The sequence below is a fragment of the Mustela lutreola genome, chromosome 8 (assembly GCF_030435805.1).
Source record: "Mustela lutreola isolate mMusLut2 chromosome 8, mMusLut2.pri, whole genome shotgun sequence".
Taxonomy (NCBI): Eukaryota; Metazoa; Chordata; class Mammalia; order Carnivora; family Mustelidae; genus Mustela; species Mustela lutreola.
This window is the reverse complement of record NC_081297.1, coordinates 79,471,106-79,495,192: the sequence shown is the minus strand read 5'-3', so window position 1 is coordinate 79,495,192 and position 24,087 is coordinate 79,471,106.

Below are 24,087 nucleotides of genomic sequence, written 5' to 3'. Positions count from 1 at the left end.
GGTGAGAGCTTGTTGATAAGCCTGATTCTTATTCCACCCCAGTGATGTCTGAGGTGTTAATCTTGTCTTTTCTTCTAATCTAGGTAATGATAATGGGTTGTTGTTCAATATTGTTTCAGCTTCATTAATATGTATGTTGTCTGCTGTAATTTCTTTCTCATCCAAAGGGTACTTCGAAGCTAACTTTATAAACCTTTCTACTTTTTCAGGCCTAACTTTGACTTTTTCTTTTCACTCTCATATGTTTTCTCCCCATTTGCCCCCTGTGCTTTGTGTTTTATGTCTCATTGCAGCTCCTGCTGCTTCTGTTCATTGTTCCAGCATTAGTCTTCCTGGTTGCCACCTATTTTGTGGGCTTTAAAAAAAAAAAAGATTTTATTTATTTATCTGCCAGAGAAAGAGATTGAGAACACAAACAGGAGAGGCAGGCAGGGGGAGCAGCAAGCGTGGGGAACAGCGGACAGAGGGGGAAGCAGGTTCCCCGCTGACCAAGGAGCCCAACCTGGGTCTCCACTCCAGGACCCTGGGATCATAACCTGAGCTGAAGGCAGACACTTAACTGACTGAGCCACCCAACCATCCCTATTTTGTGTTTTATGTTTGGCCTTTCAGTATCTTGGCAACTTCATGCTCATGAAAACTTTGTAGTCAACTTTAACAATAGTAATTCTCAATAATATATTTATTCAACTAACATTAGTGTTTTATCCAGTGGCAGGCACTGTCCTAAGGCCATCCTGCATACCGCTTGGATGACTGGGTGCTCCTACCTTACATGAATAAAGGATTTGGGTATATCAGCAGTGACATGCACCTTCACTGGGTAGCTGGCACCCAAACATAGCCTGCTTCCTCCACCTTTTGTAAGGCTGCCCTCATATTTACAAAAGTCCCCATTGTCTTTGGCTCAGGTCATGATCCCAGAGTCCTGGGATCAAGTCCCGCATCAGGCTCCCTGCTTCGCAGGGAGCCTGCTTCTCCCTCTCCCTCTGCCCCTGCTTATATTCCTTCTCTCTGTGTGTCTCTTTCTGAGTGTCTTTCTCTGCCAAATAAATGAACTAAATCATAAATAAATAAATAAATATTCTTACTTGTTATAGAAGGTACATAAGAGAATACAAGGTAGAAACATAAGACAGAGAAAAGTCCACCTAACTAAAAGTATGGATGCAAAATTACCATGAAGATGAGTTTTGAGTTTTAAGACCTCTCACTTGCATTGGACCCTTCACGGCCTTGAAAGTGACCCTAGAAATGTGTTCACTTTATCATATGTAAAGTTATGAATTATTTAGCAGCAACTGGTTAAGACTGCTATCTTTTTTCTATTCTATTCACATCCTTTCTGATCATTTGAGTAGCTTTGGAGTGGTTTCAGATATTTTGAGGATCTGACTACGGGGAAGTTGAGTTGGAGATAATAGATTATGTTTGTATAGTGTTCACAGGTGCTTTTCTGTATATCTAAGCCGCTGCTAGCCATCCTGGTGTAGGAACGGTCCAGGAATACCCCCAAGAGCCCAGTAACAGTGCTGCCCACTCAATGTCATGGATGGAGAGGTTACAGAAGTTGCAAGCATATTGGTCTCATTGGAGAAAATGATGCCTCAGTAACACTTGAAGATGTCAACCACTTCAATGTGGACATATGTGGAAAAAATAAGTTGATATATGTAAAGTACTTAGAAGAGTACCTGGCATAGTATCATTACAAAAGCATTAGCTATTCTTATTATTACCCTTGATTCAACCATCAGAGGACCCAGAGTCAGACTGCCTGTTTTGGTGTCATAGGTTTTTCTATAACTGATCTTAGGCAAGGAAGAGAACCTTTTTATGTGCCAGCTGACTGAGCTGTAAGTGGATTTAATCACTGTAGCTACCTCAAAGAGTTGTTTTGAGGATCAGGTGAAATAACACACTCAGAATTTCTACGTACGGTAACTGGTCCATAGTAAGCACTAGCTACTAACTTATTCCACACATTCACTGAATGTGCCCCAAAAGGCTAAATGTAACCTGTGCTCTGAAGGTGGACGCCATCCTGGCAGAGAGCTAAATAGCTTAACAACAGAGTGAAATTAATGTTCTAACTGCATAAGAAAAAGAAAGAATTGGGTGAAGGAATGATTAAAGAGTAAACCCAATGAAAAATAAATTGAGGCAAAGTGTTAGTGTTGAAATTTTATTTTAACAGCCCCTCAGAGTATTTTTATGTCCTAAGACAGACAAATGAAAAGCTGAATGAATAAACTGCAAATCTTGTATCTTAGTCATTTAATAAGCTGAATCACACCAATTTACATAAATAAAAATCTACATGTAACCGAACTACAAATGCTGAGATTAAAGCAAGTTTGATCAGTGTCTGTCTGTACAGTTAGGAGTTGCCGGGACTCAGCTCTAACGGAAATTCTAGGTGTCTTAGAAGGGAGTCCCTCCATGTGTGGACATGTTGATTTCCTTCTCTGTAAAGTGAACCTGATGACACTTATGTTTCCTATACACTGGATTGTTACAACGGTTAAATTAGATAATGGACATAAATACGTGTTAAGCGTTGGAAGTGTTATACATAACAAGGCATTATCTTTATATATGAGTCCGCATCATTATTCAGAAAGTCATCTAAAAAATTACAGTTACTCAAGGTCTGGGCCAGTGCATTGCCAGAAGTGGCTGCTCATTACCTCTGAGTTGGTTAACACCTAAAACTAGTCCGTGAAAGTAACTACTGTTGCCTTCAGGGTCACATTAGACCAACTTTGAGGAGATTCTATTCACTGCTCAGTCCTTAACTGAGATGACATGTGAAAGTAATAAATTCCCCCCCAAACAGGCTAGCTGTTTATCTGCAAATTGTTTTGAGGTAAACTTAATGTTTTTTTGTAACCACAGATTCTATATAAATGTAAATGCTCACATTGTATATGGATATTCTATTTTTTAAAAAAGACTTTATTTATTCATTTGACAGAGAGACAAAGATCACAAGTAGACAGAGAGGCAGGCAGAGAGAGAGAGAGGGAAGCAGGCTCCCTGCTGAGCAGAGAGCCCAATTGCTGGACTCAATCCCAGGACCTGAGATCATGACCTGAGCTGAAGGCAGAGGCTTTAACCCACGGAGTCATCCAGACATCCCTATTTTATTTATTTATTTACTTACTTACTTACTTACTTACTTGCATACTTACAGAGCACAAGCAGGGGAAGAGGGAGAGAGAAGCTCAAGCAGACTCCATACTTAGCATGGAGCCTGTGGTGGGGCTTGATTCCATGACCCTGAGTTCACTACTGGAGCCGAAATCATCAGCCACTCAACCAACTGAGCTACCCAGGCTTCCCTGCATGTGGTTGCTCTAATGGTGGCATACACAAACACCTACATATATACACACATACAGTATTACTCATCAAACTCAGGGGGATGAAACACTATCAGGACTTTCCCAAGAGCCTCTGTTTATCTGCATTCTTTTTTATTGTGCCCATTGAGATTACCCAAATCCAAGACCTAAATCCAGTACACCTCTGTACATGTCCTTATATTTTTTATGAAGTTTAAATCTTAAATGGTGAAATAACTGAAAAAATACTTCCAGAATAGGTCTCCTTTTTTTTTTTTTGTAAGTTTTTACTCTTGTCCTATTTCTCTCCTTTCAATTTACACAAATCATTTTGTATCATATTTGCCTCACATTTTACTGGTTACATTAAACTTACTATTGAGCCATTTATACAGTTGATCTGGTAAATTTAAAATGGATTTTTCTAGCTTTTTAATTATAATTTCCATAATATGGATAAATTATTATAATAAAATTTTTACATCCTGATATGGATATTTATTAGGATTGATAATAATACATTGTTAAATGATTATGCCCTATGTTATTATTAAATGGTTAGATAGTTCTGCCTGTATTCCACAATCATTTTTTGCTTAGTAAAGTTCAGTTTTAAATTTAATTCTACTAATTTATTAGGAAGATGATATTCTCTTGAGTATCATTATTCTTCTATGATAAAATCTGTAGAGAGCAATTTTAAAAAGGGTAGTGATCTTGCCAAGTATAGGAAATATATATTATAAATGTGGTGTTAACAATTTAAGTACTTTTTAACTATTTGTAGGAACTTCAATAAAATTATAATTTATTGAATGTCTAAGACTTTTCTACACTATATTAGACACTGTTCATTAATTCTCTCAGCAACTGAATGAAGTAAATCTTATCCCATTTTTACACGTAAGCCACTGAAACTGAAAGGTTGAGCTAAGTAGTTACCAATAGTATTTGTATCACTGTTTATAGATGAGGAAATTGTGAATTCAGGAAGTTTAGTGATTTTCCCAACACAGTGTGGTCAGCCCAGGGGAGCTCTAGTTTTATAGGGTTTCTCAAAAACTATGCTCTGAGTTGGAGTACTAAGATTTTACTCTCCAGTTAACAATGATTTTTAAAAATTTTATTTATTTGAGAGAGAGTGTGTACACACAAGCAGGAGAGGCAGAGGAAGCTCCATGCTCTGTGCTCCATGGTGAGCACAGAGCTCATGCAGGGCTCAATCTCGTGACACTGAGATCATAACCTGAACCAAAACCAAGAGTCAGATGCCCCACCGACTATGCCACCCAGGTGCCGCATTAACAACCATTTATTATGAACTTACTACCTCTAGAATCCCTGGTGCTACTGATTTTGTATCCAGAAGAATCATACTCCTTGAATTCTTGGAAAAACTACTTATACTGTAACAGATCTATATTCCTTTGTGTGTGTGTGTGTGTGTGTGTGTGTCTGTGTGTGTGTGTGTGTGTGTGTGTGTGTATACATTCCCCTTCTAATCTCAAATCTACATCACATAAGAAAACTCAACTCCACATAGGGCTTTGCAGCCAAAGCAAAGATTGAAAGATTTTCCTGGATTTTTGAGATTGGCCCTGATGTATGCTCCTTCATCATTCCATTACCAGAAAAATCTTAGTTACAGATGTGGATACAGGAAAGATAAGGTTATGATGTTAATTAGAATACAGCTGTTCAGTGGATACAAAGTCTGTTGATGTGGAAGGGATACAGAAAAGAAAGTCTAGTTGTGCTGCACTCTACTAATTAGTTCCTCCAAGACCAGTGAAGGTAGTGTGAGGAAGTCTACTCTGCCATTGCCTATGTTGGCTAATAAGAAGCTTACTTAAAAGGTTAATAAAAAGATTAATAGAGAGGTTAATAAAGGTCTTTCATCTTCAAGTCAGAATAAAGCCTATAGTATCAATTTTTTCTGAGTTTTTTTTTAAAGAATTTCTATCATAGGTATACTTACATGTGACATAAGCGAAAAAATACAATTTAACTGCAAAAATAATGTTTTTTAGAAACCTACACTAAATTCCCACATTACATGTGGCAATTCTAATTGTAGTCCCATTAAAAATTCAAATGCCATTGAAATAATAAATTGTCTTCCTTTTAAAATGTGGATTTTTAATTGAAAGAAAAATGTACAAAGACATTGAAATATTTTATTAATGGCCATCCAATTTCATTGGAAGTTTAGAGCCTTAGTTCTTATTTCCAACTTTCTTCAGCTCAGGAAGATGTAGATTTTCTTTGCAACAGTTGCTGTGTAAAATATTCTGAGATAGAATTTTTTATCATAATTAATAATAGATGAAAATTTCTGAGTTTTTGATGTTCTAAACTCTATGCTGTTTGATTTATGGTGTCTTTATAGTTGTTTTTCTGGTAATGCTCAGCCTCTTCCTGTTGGTATAAGAGTTAGCCATCTTTTTTTTTTTTCTAGATGTGTCCAATATATTTTTCTTTTTTTCTGTATCTTCATGTTTTACTTGTATATATAATTTAATGAAAAGACCAATTCTGTCATAATGAGACTGGACCCCAAGTCTTCTAAGTCTCTGGTGGAATTTTTAACACATCAGTATAAAGCTACCAAAGCACTCTTGCCTCCTTGGAATGTGAACACTACATGAGGACATCACAACTTCTAAAACTTATTTCCAAAATAGGTACCCACTCTTGCAGCAATTATCAAAGCTAATACCTCAGCCTCGTTCATTTTGAAGGGTTTAGTATAAGTGCTTACACAATATTATCACTACATTATCCTTTACATTCTTTAATTTTTGTAGTTACTTGGGGCCATTTAAAATGGAGAGTTGAGATATACCTTCAATTCATACACTACAGACAAAAGACATGCTTTCCATAGGGAGCAGTCATAGGAAATATAATCCTTAGAATGTGTTCTGTTTTTTTCTATGGTGTTTCCTTTTTCAAATATAGGCTCTCTGGAAGACAGCAACAATAGAAGTTTCTATCATTTGCTCCTTTCCCTTTGTCTTCTCCCTTGCTGGTATCTGTAATCTGACTGCTAATTTGCACCTCTGCAATGGGATAACTTCATTGTTTTGATGTCCGATTAACAATTTGCACCTATGAAGACATGCAATGTGTGTTAGATTTATGGTTGAGCTTCTGAGCATTTCAGTGGAAATGAATAACTCCCTCTGCTTATAGCATATGGGGTTGTAGGCAAGGCAGAGCTGGTTTGTTTTCACCCATCTATGTCTTCATTTATAACACTGAAAAGCTCATTAAATATTTTGGTAAAAAGGATCATGAGTCATAGATAAGTGTAGTTATTCCAGTGAAATCCAGAAAGACTGGCCATTTTTATTTTTCATCATTATAACTTAATAAACAGCCACTTATTTTCCTTCTGATAACCTCAGGCAGCAGCATTCTTTTCTAAATTTGGCCTTGTAAAAACCATGCTTGGGTGGTCTATGATTATTACTACATAGTCAGGCAATTCTCAGTAATTCTTTTTCATGAATTAGAAAAATGTTTAGTGAGAAAATAGGTTCTTCGAAAACAGCTGAATTTCTGAATGTTTGCTAGAAAATTAAGAAAAAAAATTATGCCCACCGTAAATTGAGGGGGTTTTCATTGCAAAATGTGATAATCATTTTCCTCGAAGCCTGAACTGGCAAAGTATTCACACCGTTCCTGATCTACAATAGTCCCTCCCTGTAATTGTTGCCTGTCTCAAGAAAATCTATTTTCACATCAGTTTTTTTCTAATTGAACACCTTTCAGGGAATGCTGTGTCGGTCTTAAAAATAAAAGTTATATCATTAAAGGCCATACAGAAGTGAACTGTGTTTCCATTCTTCCTAATCTAAAGAAAATAGAGCTTTAAGTAGTAGATTTGGGCAGAAATATCTGATTAAAGAACTAAAATTAATTTTAAGAGAATCATGGGCTCAAACCTGAATAATACCATAAACTTTTACAAAGTGTTAGTGCCTGAATCTTACTTCCAAGAAGTAAATGGTAAATCGTGTGTGTGTGTGTGTGTGTGTGTGTGTGTGTGTAGATAGGTATATATTTAAATCTACCAGAAAAAAACCCAGATTATTTAAGTGCAAAAGACAATCTAATAACTTGACAGTCTGAAATCATTAACAGTTTACCTAAGATTTACTATGGAGATATACAACTCATTAGACTTTAAAAAAAATATAGTTCCACAATATAGCCAGTCATCTCTAAATTATTACAATTAAACACTAATTTTTCATTTACTTTGTTAAACATATTGTTTTGCTTATATGTCTATCATGTACCCTATCACTTAGACATCAGGACTTTAAAAAAAAAAAAAAGAGTATATAAAGGGATGTCTGGGTGGCTCATTTGGTTAAGCAACAGACTCTGATTTTGGTTCAGGTCATTATCTCAAGGTCATGAGATCAAGCCCCATGAGCATGAGCATGGAGCCTGCTAAAGATTCTCTCTTTCTCCCTCTGTCCCTCCTCACCACATGCTCTCTCTCTCTCTCTCTCAAAAAAAAGTATATAAAGAACAATTTGAAAATGTTCAAACATAAAATAATTAAATCTTTTGTAAATGTTCAGCTTGAAATCATTCAAGGTATGGCTGGCTATTGGGAATAATTTAAATGATAATAGTTTAATTATATATTTATGAAAATATTTAAGTGTATGGTAATGTTCAGTCTGTGAAAGGGGCACTAGACTACATAAGGATAAATCAGCGATGTCACTAACAAATAGCATGATCTCAGCAACACTCTTTCCCACCCTGAGGCTCCAAACTAAAGCTGTACTTGCGCACCAAGTTCTTTTCTCACTCAAAGTTTCTGTCACCTTTTCTGTCCCAATTACATAGAGAAAATGAAATCTGGTCAAAACAAACCCACACTTAACATCTAAATACCATTTCAGCAGGTTACTTAATCTCCTTTAATTTCTTAAACCTCATCTCTCTGGACTTCCCATAACTTCAGTCAAGACCAGAAAAGACTTGTTCATCCTAAGCCCCTACACTTTTGCTTAAATCTTCTCCCACAACATGTCTATCCTTCTTTAAGAAAAAGCTATGACTCCCCCTAGCCCAGAAAGCATGTGCACTAGCATATTAAATACAATTCTTCTGCTTCTCAGGATTTCAGCAGAGGTTTTGAAGGCCATGGACCTAGTCTGTGTTCCCCAGGAAGCAGAACTACAGGCTGAGGACTTATGTGGTATTTCTTTATTAGGGTGCTGAGGTAAGGAAAATGGCAGTGAAGCAGGGAATGAGAAAGAGCCAGTGCAAGCTGGCCATTGCTAAATGCAACTGACTGTCTCACCTTTCAAACTGTCCTCTAAGTTGGGGCACCTCAGTGGCTCAGTTGGTTAAGCGTCTATCTTTGACTCAGAGTCCTGGGATCAAGCCCTGCCTGGGGAAACCCCTGCTCAGTGGGGAGTCTGCTTCTCTCTCTGCCCCTCCCCACCACTTGTGCTCTCTCTCTTTCTCTCAAATAAATAAACAATTCTTTAAAAGTTATCCTCTAAGGTGGGTAAACTGCATCTCAGAGTAGACTGTCTCAAGTGGGGGAAGATGAAAAACGGGGAAAGAGTTTGTCTAACATCTCCCACTGACTTCTGCCTTGTAGGGCAACACATGCATGAGTGGTGATGGGGTTCCCCAGTTTCTCACACCTCCATGTCGATTAGGCAAGGCCAGCACCTGGCTTCAGTTCAACCTGTGGTGAGGCCATAGCAACCTGCTTCTGCATGAAGTTCTTTAGAGCTCATGCAGCCCTGCTTGCAGCAGTGCACTGGTATAGAAACAGGTGTGGCTAAGAGGATATAAAATGTATAAGAGGTGTGTAATGCTGCTGAGGACAAACAACAGGGGTTAAATAGCCCTCCATTTTCAACGAAAATGCAAGACCATCTACACAGGATGTATGAAGAGATTATGAAATTAGTTCTGCCAAAACTAGCCTACCACCCATTTTCAAACTATAGGAGAATTTAAAAAATCTATTGGGAGAGATAAAATAATTGAGAAGTGAGAATTTCTTTGGAGAATTGTTCAGTGTGTTATTACATCCCACCCCATATTCCCACAACAGGGAAAAGGAGAGGTGGTGTCCCCCAACTTCAAGTTAAGTGAGGGGCCTTGACATGTGATGCATAGAGTTGGAAAGGCATGGGAAGTAGTCTCTGACTCGTGCCAGTTTATTCTGAAGATGAGAAAGTATGACTGAAGCTGTCCTTTTCTGATGACTGATCAAAGAGAGGGAGGGCTACATGAAGAACTGGCTACTCCGCCACTTAAGACAGGGCAAAGAGGCTAATCTCCCATGCGCCAAATATAGACTCTATGGAAGGAAAATCAGATTGTTCCGCCTTAAAAGGAGTTTTTCCTAGAAGTCTCTCTGGAGGGGATGGGTGAGTCCCAATCCAGAGTGGTCCCTGAGAATCTAGCAAGCAAAGGGAAAAATCACAAGCCACCTTCAGAGAGAAGAGCTCTGAGAGAGACATCCCACACCAAGGCGAGTCTGGGGAGATGACGGGAATGGACATATTTCTGTGCATTCAGGTCACACAGCCACATTACAACTCTATCCATCCAGTGAGACCTTACTTCACCTCTTTCTCATTCCAACTTTGGATGGAATCTAACAACAACCGTGGGGTAGAGGAGAGACTGAGAAAACAAGAAGGAAAGAAACCCATCATGCCCCCTTACTACAGATCTTCTTGCCTGAAAAGTCAAGAACAGTGGGAGGAAGAACACTTAAGTTGGATAAAAGATGGAAATGTTCACTGGATGGAAATTTTTAATTAGTGAAATGGGTTTTTACAACTAAAGGAGGGCAGAAAAGCTTGTGGGGCTGCCCAAGATTTTGACAAAAGGTGGAAAAACGAAAACAAAAACAAAAACAAATCCAGAGCGTGGGATCAATACAGGAAATAGGATTTTTTAGTAAATATTTTTTTTCCTGATCATGTGATACAGTCAAACTTACCTTAATAACATGTTTTGATCGCCCTGCCTTATTTTGATGTTGTTCTACCCCTGATTCTGGACTTTCACACACTATTCATCCTCTTTCATTTTGAATCTTCTCTGTGGCTCTGCATTTCTTCTCCATTTTACCTTTAAATTAGATCATCTATGGGATGCCTGGGTGGTTCAGTCAGTTAAGCCACTGCCTTCAGCTCAGGTCATGATCCCAAGGTCCTGGGATCAAGTCCCACTTTGGGCTCCTTGCTCAGCAGGGAGCCTACTTCTCTTTCTGCCTCTGCCTGCCACTCTGCCTGCTTGTTCTCTCCGCCCCCCCTCTCTCCCGCCCTCTCTCTGACAAATAAATAAATAAAATATTTTTTTAAATAGATAAATAAATAAATTAGATCATCTACTTCTTACAAGCTCTTGTATCTCACTTCCCACAGAATCTTTCCAAACTGTACCACCATGCTTTGATCATTGGCTATAGGGTCAGGAGAAACTGGAGCCTGGTAGTCACTGCTGTGGGCATCCCCCCACTTATATTCTTTTTTATAAAGAAGGCTCACCACCTTTCTGCCCTCCACACCATGACTCAGATATTCTTCATGGTAAATCTTGTTGAAAATCTCTGAGAACTAGGTGGAATCAAAGAAAGAATCTCACTGATTATTTTTTTCTACTTAATATGGTGGCTAAACTTCCTAAAAGTTTATTTTATAATATCAAGTAAATCTACAATAATGCCAATGACTGACACTTATTGAGTATTACCCATGTGCTCGAAATCACACTAAGTGCTTTACTTGCATTATGTCATTTAATCCTGAGAGCAAATTTTTGCAGTGAACATAATTTTTCCCCTCTATTCCAAGGAAGAGGATCAAAGAGGTCTGAAGAATTGTCAAAGGCTAAACAACCAGAAAAATGACAGAGATGTGCATCAGAGCCTGGAGACTGATATTTTAACTACTAGGTTCTATTATTTCTCAGTGACAATAAATCTTAAAGAGAATTGAACTTGGTGAAAACAGAAATGAGGTTATGTTTTCCACCATGAATCAGGGGCGTGCTCTGAAACCAGCAAAACTAACTTTCTTGACACTCTGGGCTGGGTATCATCAACCCACTTAGTCTAAAGTTGAGAAAAATGTTCTAGGCATGAAAGAAAGCTTAAAGTCACTTATATGACCAGAAACAATAATTTAGGCCTATTCATCCTAATTTTAATGGGGATTTTATTTGTTTTTAACAAATATGTAGGAAGAATTCTTACCCTCATTTAATCAATGAGGAAACAGGAACAAAAGTATTAATAGACCCAGCAAAGTTTACCACCTCAGGTTCTGAGCTGTCGAGTTTCCGATATCTAGCCTTTTAGAGTATTTGGAAAGAAATAACCACATTTCTGTTGTGTCTTAATCATATAGGAACACAAGCAAAATTAAATGGTTGTTCAAATTAACTAAATATAAAAGATACCCTATGACTTACTGAATATGGCAAAAGTCTTCTTTAAACATACAGTCTATCAACTAATGCAGGATATATTTATGAGGCCTCCACAGTAAGTAAGGCATTGCAACTCTGATGTTGAGGGAATGTAGACACAGGACAGAAGGAAATCACTCACAGCAAGGCTTTGGAGGATGCTCTGATCTATCTCATGTTGACTCAGTCTACTACTCACACAGCATCACCGTACTTATGAATTTATTAAGAGCTTATAACATATGCTGTTGTGTCAGGGAATGTATAAAAGGATGTAGACAAAAACTGACCTTGCCTCAATGGGCTTTCACACTGGCATAACTTAGGTCATAAACCTCCTACCTCTCTAGTTTAAAATAAATATTAGAAACACTTATTCAGATGAACAAGTTTGCATAGTCATAGCTCAATTATATTCTGTCACTGGATTTCTGCAAAACAGCTTTAATTGAATCTACCATTACTGAGTACAGCATATAGAATGCTGTCCAAAATTTATGTTTTAAGCATAAATGTGGGTTGCTTGCTTTAAATATTTTTATTATCTCCCATACAGTATTGTAGAGTAAATTTTTAAAATATGTACAACTTTGAATAAAAATGTATGCATTATCTGAAGATATTATTGAATGAAGACTAAAATAACTCAATTATTATAATATGGTTCTAAAGATTATTTTCTTTAACATCTAAACGTATCTACTTCCTTGTTTACTCCCTTTATGAGAAATTAGCAGAAGTTGAAAACTTAGTACGCAAAGAATATTGAAATCTGCATTTCTGATAACTGCTTATATTTTCAATTTAATGCATGCAGTAGTTAGAGGCACACAACTTGGTCAATTAGAAAAGTGATTGTTCTTTAGAGTTCTCTTGTTAAAGAAAAGTCACTATTTCTGGAAAATTCAACCTGACGTTATCTTCATTAACAGTTAAATACTTACTCCATAATACTTAGTATTTATTGTTTCCTCCAATGCCTTTTTAAAAATATCCTGAAGAAAGGAATTATGTCAGGAGCACGGGAAGGGACAGAAAACTTGGCAGAGAAAGAACACGCAGCTCACTGGAACAGCTTTGAGGAACATGTGGGCTGCAGAGAGGGAGGTAACTTATGGTTGTTGTTTCATATATAAAGACAGCATGAGAGAAAGGTGACAGGAGTAGAGGTGATATCAAGCAAGTTTCAAAAAATTCTCACTGTCTTTTCCATCCAAACTAGGGCCCCCAAAAGTCAAGAATGCTTTATTTTCATTGTAATCAGGCTACATGCTACAAATAGAAAGCTCATCAGAATTCGGGAATAAATTCAGCAAATGTCACCATCTGAAATTGAGGCAAATAAGAATCAACATAAAAAAGGATAAGCTTTGCCATCTGCAGAAGTAACTCATCTTGAATATACTGCTGATGAGAATAGGGGATTCCCCATTTCTAATTGTTAAGGTTCCAGAGTATCATCCTTAACTCATTAAGATGACCACGTCAGAAAGACATAACTAAAATATTAAAGAAAGCCACAATCTGTATAACAATTTAGAACACCTTGTTAATACCACTTTGAATGACAAAGTAGATACTTTGATATTAAGAATTTTTCCTGTTTTTAGAGGAAAGAGGGCTCTTGACATTTACTTGATCAATGCTGGTTCTTTATGCAGAAATATTTGAGAAATGAGAAGAATAAATCCAAGTAGATTTCCATCCCCACTACTCCAATGATGGCCCTCTTATTCCAGTCACCAGTGAGCTCAGTCTTGTCAAATCAATTTTATGCCTTACCTTGACTTGGACTCTCAGCAGTATTCAACTTCCTTCCTCTAGAGGCGTTCTCTTTTTTGTGACACATTCCCTTCCAGGTTTCTTTCAATCTCACTGGCTGTTTCATTCCCTTTTCCTTTGCTGACTTTTTTACTGCTCAATCTCAATCTCACAATAAAATGATTCTCTAAGGCTTGTTACTTTGTTCTCTTTTTTTCCTTCTGTCTACATATTCTTTCTAGGCGATCTCATTCAGACCTATGATTTTAAATACTATCTATATTCAGATTACATACATTATTACATTTTTAGTCCTGAGTCAAAGATTTATATATCCAACTGTTTATCATTTCCACTTAGATGGGTGACATATATCTCCATGCGAGTTAAGACCCAACTGGCTTTGTCTCAGCAAATGGGAATCCTCATTTGTGTAGGTGAACAAGTCATAAACGAAAGTATATTCTTGATCTTCCTCCCTGTCTCCCACAGGTAGAGGAATATCCTTAATCTATCCACTTCTCTCTATTCAAACAATACCGTAGTCCAAGTCACCTGGACGACTGAACTTGCCTCATAACGGAGGCTTATTTCCCTTCTGCAGCCCTCCACTTCTTTCCTGAGATCTTTAACAGATAACATCTCTTCCCTATTTAACTCTCCACTGCTTTCCCATTGTAGTAAGAATGAAAACCCATGACTTCAGACCCTTGCATCATAGAAATCCCAAGAATTTATCTTGCATTATTCTACCCCTCACTTGCTGGACACCAGTCACACTTGCCCTTCCTGCTTCCAGACACACCTCGCTCATATATGACTTCTGAACTTTGTACTTCCTGTACTCTCTCCCAGTAGCAGCAGTCTGTCCCAGGACGTCCATATGCCAAGCTTCTCTATATTATTTAGATCTCATCCCCAAAGCCTTTCCTGACCACCCAGTCTGAAATAGTCTTACTTCCACCTGAGTCTCTCTTTTCACATTTTCATGTTTTGTTTTCTGTGCAATATTTATCACGGTCTGAAATCATCTTACTTATTTAATTGCTTATTTTCCATCTCCATATCTTAACCATATGCTCCAGAGAAGGAAGGCCCTTTTCTGTCTTGTACACAGTTGCATTTCTATCTTCTGGAATAGAATCCAACATACAGAATAAAAGTTTAATAAATATTTTGAAGTAATAACTATCTGAAATTATATATAATACACATTATATAGTAAATATGTTATATATAAATATGTTTTCTCCATATAGGGAATATATCATATAGTATATTAAATATATGATTATATAAATATAATAAAATATATATAAATTTATATATAATATACCATCCTTGCATAACCCTATAGGGGAGATATTACATTTATATATATTCCAAAGAAGGGAACACCAAAATCAGAGTAGTTAAGAGTTTCAAAGTTTGTTTGTGAATGCATGTCGAGAATTCAAATTCATATTAAAAAAAAATCACTATGGTACAATGTTCTCTTAGAGGGTTAAACAAATCTAGACATTCTTATTTTTGTTTAATATCAATGTTGTGGAAGTTAAATTATGTGTCTCAGTCCGTTGGAGTCTCATAGTCTCCAGGTATTCAAATAATTATGCATTTCTGGACCCAGCATTCTATGAGGCCTGATCTCAGTAGTTAGCCAGATGCTTCTAAGTCATGTTCATAAAATTTCACTGGCTTTATTTCTGGTTCCTTCTCTGTAGCCCAGAAATCATAAAAAATCTAGTCTAGAAAATTTAGATCAGTCTGAGCAGATGAGAGGCCCTCTACACTTCAATACAACAGAGTTTAACTCTTTTAGAACACAGAAGCCTAATATGCCACCATTACAGAATGGTGACGAATTCAAGATAGATACATCTTCATTCCTGTGTTGCTTTACTCTTCAAGAAGGGCCCTACTTTGTTATAATGGCAAGTACAGATTATTTCAGAACTATAGGTTCTAAAAATTACTGGGAAGGAAGGGTAATAGTTATGTATTAGAGTCCTTGAAATAAATAATTCCTTTATTTAAATATCTTTTTGATAATATCTAACAGGGTGCCATGTTTATAAGGAATGCCTAATTTTTGCTTTAAGAAGATAGGAAGAAATGAGCTGGTTGTTATAATTGATGTATAATCTTTTTTACTTGAAGAACTAGTCCAGATAAAATTACTGCTGGCTGGACTAAAAGGAGGGAAAGGGGGAACAGAATGGAGAACCTCACAGTAAAAAAATGTGGAATATGAGGCTTAGGGAAAGAGCAATGAAAGCCAGTGCTGGTTTTTAAAAGAGAATATTGTAAAGACAGAAGCTGAAGTGTTTTCAAAATGAATTAATACACTTTGATCTGGGATTCTCATAGCCAAACCATGTACACACATTACTTTCAAATTGTAAAAAATGACCTTGGTGTGCAAATGAAGTTTTCACTGTTTAGTTATGGATTTGAAAGCACAGTATTATTAAGCTGCTAAAGCATATTTCTTCATAAATATAATAGCAAAATTATGTACAGGCAGAAATAACCTGTATTTTAGTAATATAATAATGAGTCCCATAAATATGTTATGTACTATGACACATTGACCTGATATGAATTATTTTTAAAATATGTTATAAATACATAATACATAAATATAGAAGTGCTTTAAAAATAAAACCTTGATACACACACAATGGTATTCACATATTATAATCCATTTGTATATTGATTATACAAATGCACAATTCAATGGGTCAACATTGACAGAAATGTAGGCACATCCTGTACTAGTTTAACTCTATTATTAATTTATTTTGGTGATTAAACCATAACTTTCCCTTATGTTAGGAACTAAATTAGCTTTTTCAAGCCACTAAAGATGACAAGGAGAACCAAGGTAGAACTTCTAAATAACCTCCGTCAGGTGGGGAGATTACTAAATACTATTGACTCATGTCATCAAAATGTGACCTCAATTCACATTCTGTTGAGAAAAACACAATCTAATCATTCTTCAGTTCCAAGGAACTGATGTAGTAGCACCACCTCTTTTTAGCATTGATGTAAGAATCTTGAGGAAGGAATTTATTTCGATAGAATCTTAATACTTGGTTATGTGATAATGCTATGCAAGAGATACAACAGACCACCTTGGCAAAACTCCTTTGATGAATGAATTACCCCCCGCCTTGGTTTTAAATATTTGTTGAAGAATATAAGAGCTATGAGCTTAATGAGCTGGGGAGGATAAAGGCACAGTCAAAATATCCTGTGAATGACAAACCAAGTCCCATTCCTCTTTAAATTCCCGTGGCCAAGAGAACAGATCAGGGAGGAGAGTACCTAATCAATCAGACGGTAGGACTTGTGTCTTGCCCTTCATGCAGAATGATCACGGGGCACTTAACTTTAAGGCAACTCACTTTCCTGACTACAACAGAAGGGAGGCAGAATAAAACAAATTAGTCTAAGACTCAAAAATGCCAAGGGCCCTATTAAGTATAAAAAGCTAATAGGGTATGTGCTTATACCCACAAGTGTGTGCATGTGTCTCAGAGAGTGGCAGTGTAAAAAGAAATTAGCAGCACATGCTGCTTTAGCAAGACCATACAGAGTTTTCTTGATTCATAAAACCTGACTTACGAGCAAATCTCATACAAAACTAAGGAGCTTTAAAAGAGGAGCTCAGATGGAAAGACAACAGGGTTACTTAGATACAAACGTTACTTTTTTTTTTTTAACATCACCAAAGCAATTGGTGTTATGTTTTGATGCTATATTGGTGGGATAAAGGAAAAACAGAAAAAAAAAAAAAAAAAAAAACCTTGGGTGTGTGTAAGTATTTTAAAGCATCTGGGGGAAGAGGAGTTAAAGGGGAAGTTGATTTTAGTAGCGATATCAAGTGAAAACTTGGTAATTATACGCAATTTTACATCCTCCCTTATTTTTTTCTTTACTACTATTTCATTAGTCTTTTCTTTTTCTTTAAAAAATACACTGTAATAAAGGCATCCATGTGATTCCCTGGATATGTAATTGAAATCACTAATCGTGGCAGATGCTGAAGCTATATCCAAAAGACAGCCTGCAAAATACACTGTATTTTGTGTATATATGGATGACAAGTAGTAGTCTAATTAAACCATCACCCTGCAAGGAACCTGGTAGAAAAGAAAAGGGGTTAGGTCCTTTTACATATGTGTTTCATTTCTATTAAATAAGTAAAATGTGAACAAATAAAATAGAAACACATTACATATTTTCTTGTAAATAATGTTTCAAAATTCCATTTTTTTTATAGAGTGAGAAATCACAAAATGAGAGGCATTTGGGGATCTGTTTTAGTCAGTAAGAGAGCCAGATGGTTGTTACTTACGAGGCTCAAGATTACGGGCCAGTCTAACAAATAAATGGTCAGTAAGAATTTATCAATCCTTTCCATGAGTCCACTCATTCTGGAATTGGCAAGATTATATAATTTATATATATGTAATTATATATATATTACATGGAATTATATCATCATTCCATTCCACACCCAAGCCTCTGGCCAGAACTGGCCCAATGGAATCACCCCTGGTGAGACCCCTACAGGGCTGGGAGGCTCCCTCAGAACTTGAGAGAAATTTTCCCATGGGAAAATCTTCCCCTATAGGGCACATTGTGGATTCTCACCCTGGTCATCTGTGATCAAAAAAAGGTTCCATTTCACCATTTGAGGAAGCAGTTCACCTCCTAACGTGAGTTTGCTTTAGCAGCTTATACAAGCCACCACCAATCATGCAGATTCACCACTGTACTATCATAGGCTGCTGAAACCTACAGCCATCCAAATGTTTCTTAAGAGTAAAAATAATGGCCAAGATTTATTGGGCCTTTAAAATTAGACACCACTACTTTCTCCATTTTACAGTTGATGAGCCAAAAATTGACGGAGGTTAAATCACTAAGGTCATATCTTTTACAATGGGTGAACTGAGATTTCTTTTCCTTTTTTAAAGATTTTATTTATTTATTTGTCAGAGAAAGAGAAAGAGTGAGTGAGCAGAAGCAGGGAGAGCAGCAGGCAGGAGAAGGAGCAGGCTCCCCGCTGAGCCCAGGGGGCCCAAATTGGGACTCAATTCCAGGACCCTGGATCACGAACAGAACCGAAGGCATCCCCTTAACCAACCAAGCCACCCAGGTATCCCAGGTGAGCTGAGATTTCATCCCACATACATTTTATTCTAAAATACATATTTTTAGGGTATTTTAGGGTAATTAAATTTTCTATTAAAGCAAGCATAACATATGCTTATGACAAGTGAACTAGACTACAACAAAAGACAAATATATGAAGAAAAGACTAAATTAAAAAAGAACCCTATCACTTGCCCAAGAGGCTCTCTGCTCATCTTACAGATTTAATGCAATCTGAGTCCTAACTTCACGTCAGAAGCCTCCCAGTAGCTTGTCCTCAGCTCTCAAAAGCAGATGCCTGCTTGGCAATAATCTGGTGCCTGAAAGTTTCTGAATCGGTCAAGGGCAAAGTGTTTACCTGTCTGTCTTTCTCTCTGTAGTAATAATGGTTATGCCTCTCCAACCATCTCCCTTCTAGAGGCACTCAGTGCTTCATGAGGAAGACAGAAGGAAAAGAAAAGGAAGTCAGAGTCCTGCTTCCCAAGGTACCAACTCTACTTGAACGTTTCTTCACCACAGCTAATGTCCCCTTTTATATTTGCCCAATTTGGGGGGCTGGTACCTTACCCTTTCAGAATGGAGTCAGGAGATCTGCTTCCCTCTGCAATTACCAATACTCATTTGGTTTTATAGGAGCCTAAGATTCTGTGTGAAGGCATTTTTAAAGAAATGTGATTAAAACTTTGAACTGAAATTCAACATTTTGAATGGCTTTTCTATCTGTAGAACTGAAACCTTTCTCCTGAAGACGACTCAAAAAGATTCTCTTACAAGGCACAAAATCTATATACTTTCAGTAGCTTGAATATTCAGTGCCGGTGAAAGTTATTAATTCCTTTCAAAAGAACTGCCATAGGGGTGTCTGGATGGCTCAGTGGGTTAAACCTCTGCCTGCCGCTCAGGTCAAGATCTCAGGGTCCCGGGATCGAGCCCCACATGGGGCTCTCTGCTTAGCGGGGAGCCTGCTTCCCGCTCTCTCTCTGTCTGCTGCTCTGCCTACTTGTGATCTCTCTCTGTCAGATAAATAAATAAAATATTAAAAACAAAACAAAACAAAAAGAACCGCCATAAAGGTGAGTTTTCAAGATATGAATTTGCCTTTAGGAATCTGACACTGAGGTCATACAGTAACAATGTACGTTATATCCTTTTGGAGCATAACTTTCCACGGACATCCCCCAAAAGTAAAAAAAAAAAAAAAAAAAAAAAAAAAAACTGTAAATGCAGAAGATCCTTGGATGTAGAGATTTACCATTCGTGATTCTGAGTATCCAGGAGTATTCCCAAAGGCCTCATAATATGTCGTCACTTGTACTATTTGTTGAGGCATGCATTTCAATCACTGTGAGCTGGTTTGCCTAACTCATAACTGAGTCTTGCCAACCTCCCCACATCAGCATTTCATCATGCTTGTCATATTCTCTATTTATCCCCGGGAACCATTAGTGCAATTAAAGTAAAACCCAAAGCTCTTAAATGGCTTACAAGTCCCTATATGGTCTGCCCCTTTCCACCCCACCCAGTTTCCTGGCCTCATGTCAAACTACCCTTCTCTCATATTCTTCCACAGCCCTACTGGTCTCCTTGCTAAACACGGAAAGTACATCCTAAAGGAAGACCTTTGCCCTTCCTATTCCCTCTACCTGAAGTACTCTTTCTTCTTTCTGGTATTTACCTGCTTGGCATGGTCCCTCAGGTTTAGCAGGTATCTGCTCTTGATGTTTTTTTAGCAGGGAGGTCTTTTTTGACCCATATCAAAAAAAGACTTCCAGTAGTGATGTTTCTCATCCCCTTCACCTTGCTCCACTGATTTTCATGGTACTTATCACTCTCTAAAATACTGTATTTATGTGTTTATTAGCTTATTGCCCCCTTTGAACCCTCCATCCCCATCCTACACTTCCTTGCTTCCTGTTTCTTGGCCCTCTAAAGCACCCTTACTTCAGTCACTTACAAAGCCTGGTCGCAAAGCTGGCCTCCAAGCCTGTGGGAGACCCCAGATATCCTTCTAGAAAATTCCTTTCTTCTTCATTTCGTTTACCAACCAAACAAAACCAGCTTATGCTAAGAATCTTTAACTGGCACACCAGACTTCCATTCTCTCATCCCTAAACTAAAAGGGGATCGTTTACCTTAGAAAGGTCCTTTTGCCATAAGGAAATCTTTTTAAAACTGGGCTGTATGTTTCTTAGGAGAAAACTGTAATACTTTTAAATGGCTGACTTGAAGTCGTTCTCTAGCTACAATGAGATCCCATCGTAAAAAATAAATAAATAAAGTAGTGGTTTCCAGGCCATATAGCAAATCACTCAATCACCTGACAAGAGCGTCCCGCCAAAAGGACTGTCTGAAAATTAAAGTTCTGTCGATGTAGGCTGGGTTGGCAGCACCTCAAAATTTCATCTGCACTATGGCAACCACACCTCAGTGAAAGTGTTTACATGAGGGATGTGAAGTCCAGCTTGCAATGGAGCTGCACCCCCAACTCCAACCTGGCCTGTTAAGGCTACTTTTGATAATCCTCTCCAGCTGCCTCAAGGCAGGAACATCAAAAGGGCACATCAAAGCTCCCAGTCACAGCAGAGAAGAGCCTGCAAACCCGGTGTCGCTTTTTTCTTCAGGATTCACAACAAATACAAGTCTTCAGGCCTTCCCCCAAGGAGGAGAGAGTAATTTAAAAAAATTCTAGGCAGCCTGCCCTGAGGGAGTAAAGAGACACCATCATTGCAGGTAGAGGAGAAAGCCACTTCTCCCAATCGCACATTTCTGAGAGTTGGAGGGCTGTTCTAACAAGAAAAAGAAAACAAACAAACCCACACACAAGCAAAGTTTGATCCGTGCTTCACTGGTGTGTGTATTTTAAAATGCAAATAACAAAAGCTGAAAATGATGAAGTGAGCATGTGCTGTCTCACTGACATGCGAGACAGGCAATTAATGAAACTCTGGGCCACAATATCAGCTGCCTGCTGACTTCTGCAATTGAATTAAAACTATCATAAGAATAATACAAGGACTTGCCCTTGTCCTTCTTGTCTATGTGTTTATTTAATTTTCTGTCCAACTGACTCTCAAATAAATTGGAAACAGCTGCCATTTTTTGATTCAGTAGCTCCATTACCCCCTTGTGACATCATTCTGGGCACGAACACTAACAATAGGTCATTATGTAGCAATTACTTTATTGATTTATGGAAGTTTTTAAGCTCCCTCAGGAATATGCACATTCAAGGGGAAAAAAGACCACTTCTATTCTCTTGTTAAGGAGAAAAACCAAACTACAACGGCTGGAATAATGTTGCTCAGATGGGACCTTCCTTACAAGGGATGATTGTAGGAACAATTCCTGTTTTGTTGATTTTCTATAAGTAAGAGAGAAATGAGGGAAGACTATAAAGTTTGAAAGTTATAGTACCCATAATTGAATGAAGTAACTAAGCAAACAGATGACTCAGTGCTGCTGTTATGTAATAGGAGGACTTCAGTGATATAATAGAAGTTACTTGAAACAAATCAACAGTGTTCAAACTCCCATGATGAATGAATTTTCTGAGTTTATGCATAACATTTCATGAATACCACTGCATGAAAACATGCTTTCCTTCTCAATTCAAATGGATATCATAAGATTTCACATTTAAGTTAAATGCCTGCCCTACACCACTCAGTGGATCATATTTTTAATAGCCTGTCCATTCTTAATCAGGCTGTTTACTTGGACCCCTGTATATAAATAAACAGAAGTTTTCTCTCTTGTAAACAGCTGGTTTTACTTCACATTCCTCTAGTTTGGAGAACTCTAATCTAGAGATACAAAAAAAAAACTTAAAAAAAAAAAAATGTGCCCTCTGGGTAGTAACTTAACAGTGGGATTCTAACCTGATGAGCTGAGCAACAGCCTGCTTACATTTTGAGGAAAATGGTTGTTTCTTCATTGAAATCTGTATCTGCAATTTATTGGCCCATATCAGAGGTCAAGAGTTTAATATTCTGGCTCTTCTGCCAATGTCCTGATAAAGAAACCATCTCGGGCTCAACATCTGGCTCAATTCCCCATGGGAAGAACAGCTATGGAAGAGACATTGCTGTGAGAACACATGGAGCTGTGACTTGCCCTAGATCAGTCGCCTAAGGGTAAGCAAAGATGTTGAAACTTGACATAACAGGTAGGTAACAGGCAGCCTCTGATGAGCTTGAACTTCTAATGAAATTGTTTTTAGTTCTGGCCAGATCCTAAAAGAAATTAGGAAATAATGAATGATTTAGGTAATAGATAAAAGTAGTAAGTCATCCTGCTCAGGATCTCCATTTCTTAACTCATAGCTAGGACAAATTAGGAGTCCTTGATCATGCACAAGTCTTATTAAACCCTGTATTCTTAAGAGAAATGCCCAAAAAGTGATTTAAAGAAGGAAGTCTCCTCTCTATTCTGATTCCGAAAACACTACTGACAGTCTTCTAGGTAAAGAATACAACAAAGGGGAAAGGATGTGTCCTAAATGTTGAAATTGAGTCCTGCTCCTGGGAGAAGAGCTCTGGAGAAAAGTAGAAGAAAACAAAGGCATGGTCCTGATTTTGGGGAGCTGACAATGCAGCTCAGCCCCTAGACAGTAGTTTAAAAACAACACAGGTGACCTTATGTAATATAAAACAAACAAACAACAACAACAACAAAAGGCAAAGCACTGACCTTCACATTAGGAGACCTCAGTTATAATCACAATTACACTATTAATTAGATTTGAGATCTTGGATAAGTCACAATTTTCCTAGGACTCTATTTACCTCAGTTTGAACTAAAAATGGTGGGTCAGGTAATACCTGGATCCCCTTTAGCCCTCACAAATCCCATAATCCTTATAAATCATATACCACACAATTTATCACCTGAGTTCTTATGCTATGATTTATGACCATATTCCAGCTAATGCATGAAACCAGTACAGGAGTCTCTGTTTAAAATTTAAAAAAAAAAAAAATAAACGAGAATATTTTACTTTGCTTATGCACAACACATCTTTCACACATCTGAATGTCACAATTCTTGCATTCTTCACAAGATAGCCCAAATCCATAACTCCTTATCAGGTAAACATTTGGAATCATGGTTAAAAAAGCACATGTTAACATAAAGCCTTTAGTATTAAAGTATCATTTTTGAACTACCAAATTGTGCTTCCTTGATAATTGGTTGTTAGAGTAATACTTACAGATGTAAGTATTACTTACATATAAATGAAGGGAACATTTCATTTGGGATAATACAATTCATTGATACCTTTTTGACAGAGGTAAATCTAGAGCCAAGTCTTAAAGTTACAGTCATAGCATCTTGA